We start from the raw sequence: 8,850 nt of genomic DNA, 5'->3' as shown, positions 1-8,850 counted from the left end.
GGGCGATCCTGTCTTCTTACATAAACCAAAGATGTGTAGGTCATGGTGATTGGTCATGCTTAATTGCCCATAGAGTTAGGTACATTAGTTAGAGGGAAATGGGTGTGGATGGGTTACTCTTCGGAGGGTTTGTGTGGACTTGTTGGGACTAATGGCCTATTTCCTGTAGCTAATCTCATCTGCACTAATTTTGTCTCTAACGAATGGCAGAGTAGACTCGACGGGCCCAATGGCCTAACTTCTGCTCCGATGGTCTTGCGGTCTGAGGTTTATTTGGATCATTTCATTGGCAATGTGCAGTCCCTGGCTCAATGAGCAGCAGTGCCCCCGCTGGTGCTTCCGCAAGTTGCAAGCAAACATGAACCTCTTCCCACACTCGGGCCAGCTGAAGGGCCTCCCACTGCTGAAGGACACACAGGTGTTTCAGCAGGGTGGAGGAATTTATGAAGGCCTTCCCGCACTCAGGTCAGCAGAATGGCCTCCCCCCTCCCCCCCCCCCCCGCCCCCCGCCCCCGTGTGGACCAGCTGGTGCTTCCGCAGTGTGGAGTAGCGGATAAAGCCCTTCCCACACTCGGGGCAGGAGAACGGCTTCTCCCCGGTGTGGACGGACTGGTGCCTCAGCAGGGCTGAGGAATTGCTGAAGGACTTCCTGCACTTAGGGCAACTGAACGACCACTCCCCCATGTGGACTCACCAATGGGCCAGCAGGTCGGAGGAAAGAGCAAAGCCCTTCCTGCACTCAGGGCAGAAGAACGGCCTCTCCTCAGTGTGGACCCATTGGTGTCTCAGCAGGTGGGAAGAACTGCTGAAGGCCATCTCGCACTTGGGGCCGGAGAACAGCCTTCCCCGGTGTGGACCAACTGGTGCGGCAGCAGGCAGAGGAATCACTGAAGGCCTTCCCACACTCAGGGCAGCAGAAGGGCCTCTTCCCCTCTGTGGACCCACTGGTGCTTCAGAACCCTTTCAAATTTCACAGTATCCTTCTGATAGGAGACCAGAATTGCACACAATATTCCAAAACTGGTCTAACCAATGTCCTGTACAGCCACAACATAACTTCCCAACTCCAATACTCAGTCAGAGGATTGCGAAAGCTTTCAAAACCCGCCAAAAACAAACAGGAAAGAATGGACGGCCAAACGAATTTTTGAAAGTCAGCTTGGAAGCATCAATGAGAAATCGGCGGACTGGGTTTATTGGGGACCCGTTCTCCTTAAATACACTATATACGAATTCCTCTTCTGCTCTTCGTAGTTTCTCTGTGCTGCAGTGTGTAGTGGCTCGTTGAAATAATGTCCTGATGCAGCAACGTTTGTGGTTGTTGGGATGATTGTTTCTGTGGTTAAATATTTGGTTTGTGTGTGTTGTTTTTCTGTAGACGCTAGTTTGAAGTTCCCCATTGACTGTTCGCTCTACTGTGACATCTAAGAATGGTACTATGTTGTTGTTCTCCTCTTCAAACCAGGAGCCCCCCTCAGGCCCAAAGCTTCACCATTTGGAACACCAATATGCAGACTAGTCAAAGGCCTCCACTGAAAACACCAAGTCGAAGATTCACGCCACTCCATTTACTCCATCCAAGAATTCCTGAACACCAAAGACACTAAGATAGAAGAGGATGGAATAATGCTGTTCTTTGACATAACAGCCCTGTTCACATCCATTAACATCAACTTGGCCAAAGAAAACTGGAGACACTACTCGAAGAACCAGAGACACAAACACAGCACCAACTTCATCAGCAAAGATAGCACTGTCAACCTCGTAGAACTGTGTCTTACCACCCACTTCGTATTCAGTAACAAGCCCTCCAAACAAATCAACGAAATACCCATGAAACCACCAGTATCAGGATTCCTCGCAGAAGCAATAATGCAGAGACTCGAACAAACAGCCCTTCCAACGATCCACCCAAACTTTGGGTCCACGACAGTGATGACACTTTTGTCATCAAAAAATGAAACAAATTAGAGGAAACCTACAACACCATCAACAATATCCTCGCTGACATAAAATTCACAAAAGAGGAGAACAACAACAAAGTGCCATTTCTGGATGTCACAGTAGAGCAAATGTCAATGGTAAATTCAAAACAGCCTCTACAGGAAAACAACACACACGAACCAAGTACTTAACTACAGAAGCAATCATCCCTCCACATACAAACAAATCTGAATCAGGACACTATTTCAACGAGCCACGATACACTGCAGCACCCAGGAACGACTATAAATAATTACACAGCGCATTTAAGAAGAATGGTAGCCTGCACCCCTAAAAATGGTTTCCCTGACCGGGAATCGAACCCGGGCCACGGCGGTGAGAGCGCCAAATCCTAACCACTAGACCACCAGGGAGATGCGGATTCCGCTTGTCAGCTCTCCTAAAAATTACTTTCCTTCCCGGAAATCGAACATGGGCCGTGGTCGTCAGCAAGCTTTCACCTGTGCATCCAACAATGTCATTTCTTGTATCCATTGCTCCCGATGCGGTCTCCTCTACATTGGGGAGGCTGGAGACTCCTCGCAGAGTCCAGTCACGGCACTTGAGGGGATATTTCCAGGACAACCGCAACAATCAACCCCATCGCCCTCTGGCCCAACATTTCAACACCCCCTCCCACTCTGCCGAGGACATGCAAGTCCTGGGCCTCCTCCATCGCCGCTCCCTCCACACCCGATGCCTGGAGGAAGAACGCCCCATCTTCCGCCTCGGATAAATTCAAACCCAGAACATTAATGTAGACTTCACCAGTTTCCTCATTTCCCCTCCCCACACCTTACTTCAGTTCCAAACTTCCAGCACAGTGCTATCCTCATGACCTGTCCTACCTGCCAATCTCCCTTCCCACCTATCCGCTCCACCCTCCTCTCTGACTTTTCACCTCCATCCCCACCCCCATTCACCTATTGTACTCTTTGCTACGTTCGGCCCAGCACACCCCCACCCCCCAATTTATCTCTCCGCCCTGGAGGTGTCCTGCTTCCATTCCTGATGAAGGGCTTTTGACCGAAAAGTCGATTTTCCTGCTCCTCGGAAGCTGTCTGACCTGCTGTGCTTTTCCAGCACCACTCTGATCTAAACTCTGGTTTCCAGCATCTGCAATCCGCACTTTTGCCTACCCAATAAACCCAGTATGTCGATTTCACATCAACAAACTGACACAAGCAGACACAACGTGTGCAGAAACCCTAGCCACATTACTTTACATAAAAGAGATCTGGGAAATGATGTCCAGACAACTCAACGCTCTCAGCATCATGGTAGCCCACAAACCTACCAACACACTTAAAGAGCGGCTAATGAACCTGGAATAGCCTATACAAACAACCCGCAAACGAATGTTATTTACAAAATACCATACAAGGAAATATATACATGAACTCTGCCGCACAGTTCTCTGTGGCAAGAAATGCTGGGATGAGATAAGGAAGATGTTTTTCAGCCAAAACGAATCGGCACTGACTGGACAGCCATTTAAAATCAACGCTGTCAGGCCAGGATCGAAGATCCAACAGGATGAACAGATTTCTTATTTCCTGAAGATTTACAAAGCTGAGACTGGGTTTTGGTGTTTGTTCCCTTTCCACTCCCAGGAGCTGCAGTGGTTGGGGAGGTGAGTTGGAGAAAGTGAAATATGTCCATGAGCAGCGTGTGGGGCGATTTCAGCTTCCCCTCCTCTGACAGCGATGTGACGTGACTCTGATGTTCTCAGGGACACTTACTGACGTAAGACAGTAAAAAGATTCCCATTCCCGCAAATCAGGAATTCAAATCGTATGCCAGCTTCAGGACAATGAGAAAGATTAATTGGAGTGTGTGAAGAAGCTGTGAGCTGCATTTCAAAGAGGTAGGTGGAGTCAGATGCGTCATCCATTGCGCCCCGGCACTGTGCGTACCTGACGCCACCATGCTGCAGAGTTCTGACGTTAACACGGACATGCGCAGCAATGGGAACATTCACAAGAGGAACAGCCAAAGATAATCACCGTCACTGCTTCCCTTCCATTGTCCCAACTTGGTGAAGCAGTATCTTTCACTGGCAAATAAAACACATTCGTCCTCAGGTGCCTGCTTCATTTCGATCACGACTTCACGCCCCTCACTGTTCTCGTCTCATTTCCAAACACTTGGCTCATCGCCTCAAAAGTAGCTCTGTGCGTATCTGCTTGTTCCACCCTGACAGGCAATGGGTTGCAGATTTCCAACCCCTCCAATGATGTGAATCTTAAAGAAGAAACCGGGGAACAGTCTTCCTTTCTTTTTGACGACATTTCTCAACTATAGTCGGCAAGGTTCACACCTGCGTGGGGAAACCGCAATCGATCTCAAATCCATCGTATTAACCACTCGACCCAGGAATAAAGAACCACACTGACAGCTTCATTTCCCAGGTCTCTCTGCCTGTAGAGCTGAGAAATAGTGAGTTATTGCTGGGTTTGTTTGAATACAATCACTTCACAGGTTTCGAAAGGGTTACATATCTGCACATGGCGAGTCTGGTTGTTTCATCACGAAAGATGAAATAAACTTTCAGTTAAAAGCAAAAACAGAAATTGCAGGAGCAACTCAGCAGGTCAGGCACCATCGGTGGAAAGAGAATCAGAGACAATATTTCAGAACTCTGTTTTCTCCCACAGGTACTGCCAAACCGGCTGAGTTTCTCCAGCAGCTCCTCTTTGTGTCTCTGATTCTCAGCATCCGCAGTCCTTTACGTTAGAAATTAAATCAATTCAGCCTCATGTACAGGAATGAGAATCCTTTCAATTTCCCAAAAATTGGCAGAGATTTCAAGGCATTTGGAAAAAAAAGTAAAAGTGACATTAGGAAGAACACTTTCTTGTCCCTGTCTGACCGTGACAAGGAGGCAGATTCAAGAACAAAAAAGGGAATTCGGTGGTCATGTCCAAAGTAACAATGTGGAGATTTACAGGGCGAAGGCAAGAGAATGATACGAATAGAGACTCTCATTTACTTGCTGTGTAGAACCAGCAGAGCTAATGTGGGCCTCAAATTGCGCTGTGACACGTGTTGTGATTCAGAGTGAACTCACAGTTCAATCAACGGAAGGTGGGGATTTAGAAAAGTTTATATTTATATAATCTCCTCACGTCAACGCAACAACAAAGTGGTTTAATTATCCGCCAGTGGAGAGAACCTGGTTCCTGGAGATGGGACAAAGAGCTGGCTCAGGGATATCAATCCACATTGCTCTCTTTGCCACGAGTTCAGAGGGAGAACATTGGAGGGACAAAGGAGAGAATAACGATCTGTGTCGGAGGGTGACGAACTGTTCATGGAGACTATTCCTGGCTAACAATAAGTCGTGTGTAACAGCAGACGATGTGATAACACGGCCTCGTGTGGGTGTGGTCGGGATCAAGGGCATGGGGGTGTTCGGGTCCAAATAATATTGAACTCGATCTTGAAGACTGGAGGATTCCAAACGGAAAATGAGGCGCTTGTCTTCCATCTGGAGCGGAGCTTTGTTGGAACACTGCTGCATGTCTGAGACAGAGATGTGGGCCAGGGAACAGGGTGGCGTGTTAAAGTGACAGGCAACCAGAAGCTCATCGCCTCTGGGTGGACTCGATCCACCAACCTTTCGATTAACAGCCGAACGCACTGACCAATTGCGCCACAGAGACAGGCGATGACGTGGGCAGCGCCATCGCTTAGGGGAGGCTATTAGTGAATTCATAATTCAGCCTCCCGGCCTCGATTTCCAGTTGTCGTCTATCAGTTTTACTTTTCCATAATAAAGCCTGGGACATTCATTGTGGAGACACCGGGGACAGGCTGGAGACACATCCATGTCAGGAGGAACTAGCTTTCTTACTCCGGGCCGTCACCCTTCGAGCCTTTCCGTGTTTTGCCTGTTCCCGAGTTCTCTCATTGGCTCGGAGGCGAGAAGGGGTTTGAATTCCTGATGTGCAGGAACGACAATTCTTTCAATGTCTCAGATCAGTTCATGTCCCGAGAACATCAGAGTCAATCTCCCGCAATCTTCAACAAGGGGACGGTGTCTGGACTGTCTCTACTCAGTCGGACAGTTCATCTTTCATTCTCCTCGAAATCCGCTTCCCAAAGAGTTTCTCAAGGTTCACAAAGCTGGAGACTGGGATTTCTGTTTTGCTTCATGAACATTTTTCCATTTCGTAACTGACAATATTTTGCCAAAACATCTTCCCAATTGTACGCCATGATTCATTTCCAGGGATGAGGAATTTCCATTTTGGAGAGACATTCCCAAGGTTGGGAATGTTCGCTTTGGAGCAAAGAAGGTTAACTGGAGATTTCCTGGGGCTGTTGATCATGATGGGAGAAGAAGCGGTGGGAATGGGCAGATTAATGATGAGAAGAATCAATTGCCACTGACCAGAGTCAGTTACCAGAGGACAGGGATTGAAGTTCTTGAATGAAAAGCAGCACTTGTGCCTAATAAACATAGAGAATACTGCAGAAAGCCAACAGGTCGAGCAGCATCTGTGGAAAGGGAAACAGAGCTGACGTTGTGAGGCTGGTACGTTGTTTGTTCACAACCAGATTTTCCTGCATGGCAATCAATTCCCAGACATGAGAAAACTGGATTTTATCGAGACGGGTTTTGTGAAGTTTGAGCGATAATGCAGCCAACAGGAAGTCATTTAAAATCGCCAGTGAAGAAAGCATAGTCAGCAGGTTACCACCCTGAGCGGGGGAGCCCCAAAGGATCTCTACGCCAGCACCTTAAGTGTTCGGCGACAACTACACGCCCAAAGTTGTGGTCTAAAATTTCTCATGGAATGGTTCTAACAGGAAAGGTGAGTATTGGGCTTTTCCTGTCCGCGCCATAGTCCCAACGTATCCTGTTCCCCTGGATTTGATCAGGACAGAGGAGGCTGATGGGAGATCGAACTGAACTACACACATTGATGAGTGATAGAACGGGTGGGAAGGATCCATTCCCATGCATAGAGAGATTAATAATCAGGGCCGAAAATAAGGAGCCACTTCAAGAAATTTGGGGTTCATTCAGCAAAGCTAATGTGGAACTGTTCACAGAAAATTGTGGTGAAAGTCTCTCGAGTTATTTTGATGAGAAGTGTTGATGATGCTAATACAATCGATAGGATGAACGTAGATTGGTAAATGTATTTGGTGACAGTTCTGTTCTAGCCCTGTGAGCGAAACCTGGATCTGAAGGAATAAAAGGGACATTAACAACATCGATCTGAAATTGGATACGTGACAAGAAACAGAGCCATCATTAACAGTTGGCTTTTGAACTGGAAAAGTATTCTCGTGAAATTAGCTTGTGGCTTGAGGTATGCAAGGTCAAGATAATTTAGGTAAAACACGGAAACGCTATCCTCATTAGCAGACAGTGAAAGGATTACAAGATGCAAATTAAACATTTTCGATAAGTGATACAGGGGACTGGGAAGATAAGTATTATAAACTGTGAACAACAAAGTTCTGGAGCACAACACTTACATTCAAAGACCGAAAACATCCAGGTCCTGATTAATCAGATGGCATTGTGGTGCTTTTCTGCAAAACATCCACTTGCAATGTCCTACAAAAGAGTGACAAAACCCATCCCTGTCATCCCAGGATAGAAAATCCGAAGGGATGAACCTTTGCTTATTTTCTGAAGATACACAAAGCTAAGACTGGGTTTTGGTGATTATTTCCTTTCCACTCCCAGGAGCCGCAGTGGTTGAGGCGGTGAGTTGGGGAAAGGAAAGTGTGCCCGTGAGCAGCGTGTGGGGCTATTTCAGCTTCCCCTCCTCTGACAGCGCTGTGACGTGACTCTGATGTTCTCAGGGACATTTACTGACGCGAGACAGTGAAAAGATTCTCATTCCCGCAGATCGGGAATTCAAACCGTATGCCGGCTTCAGGACAATGAGAAAGATTAATTGGGGTGTGTGAAGAAACTGTGAGCTGCATTTCAAACAGGTAGGTGGAGTCAGATGCGTCATCCATTGCGCCGCGGCCCTGTGCGTATCTCACGCCGCCATGCTGCAGAGTTCTGACGTTAACACGGACATGCGCAGCAATGGGAACCTTCACAAGGTGAAGAAACAAAGATAATCACCGTCACTGATTCCCTTCCACAGGCCCAACTTTGTGAAGCAGTATCTTTCACTGGCAAAGGAAATACCCTTGTCCTCAGGTGCCTGCTTCATTTCGATCACGATTTCAAGCCCCTCACTGTTCTAGTCTCATTTCCAAACACTTGGCTCATCGCCTCAAAAGAAGCTCTGCGGGTATCTGCTTGTTCCACCCGAACAGGCAGTGGGTTGCAGATACCCACCAGTCCCAATGTGAGTGAAATACTTTTCCCCTTCCACTGATTTGAATCTTAAAGAAGAAGCCGGGGAGCAAGCTCCCTTTCTTTTCGACGACATTTCTCATTTTGTACTCGGCAGGGTTCACACCTGCGTGGGGAAACCGCAATGGATTTCAAGTCCATCGCATGAACCACTCGGCCCACGAATACAGAACCACACTGACAACTTCACTTCCCATGTCTGTCTGCCTGTGGAGCTGAGAAAGAGTGAATCATCGCAGAGTTTGTTTGAATCCAATCACTTCACAGTGATTCGAAAGGAATAAATATCTGCACATGGCGAGTCTAGGTGTTTCATCCCAAAAGGTGAAATGAACTTTCCGTTAAAAACAACACGAGAAATTGCAGGAGGAACTCAGCAGGTCAGGGAACATCTGTGGGAAGAGAATCAGAGACAACATTTCAAAATTCTGTTTTCTCCGACAGGTACTGTCAAACCTGCCGAGTTTCTCTTTTTGTCTCGGCTTCTCAGCATCCGCAGACCTTTCCGTTAGACATTAATTCAATTCAGA

General features: G+C 47.4%; 1 non-coding gene across 1 annotated transcript; it reads right to left on the bottom strand.

Annotated features, from left to right (window-relative positions):
* Positions 1-2,285: 2,285 nt before the first annotated feature.
* On the bottom strand, positions 2,286-2,357 carry trnae-cuc (transfer RNA glutamic acid (anticodon CUC)). Its single transcript has one exon. It is a non-coding gene; the product is annotated as a tRNA-Glu (tRNA).
* Positions 2,358-8,850: the final 6,493 nt, after the last annotated feature.

Source organism: Chiloscyllium plagiosum, unplaced genomic scaffold, assembly GCF_037043375.1.
Source record: "Chiloscyllium plagiosum isolate Xiang-an unplaced genomic scaffold, Cpla_swu_hap1 HiC_scaffold_27, whole genome shotgun sequence".
Lineage (NCBI taxonomy): Eukaryota > Metazoa > Chordata > Chondrichthyes > Orectolobiformes > Hemiscylliidae > Chiloscyllium > Chiloscyllium plagiosum.
This window is presented reverse-complemented; position numbering and strand designations above follow the sequence as displayed.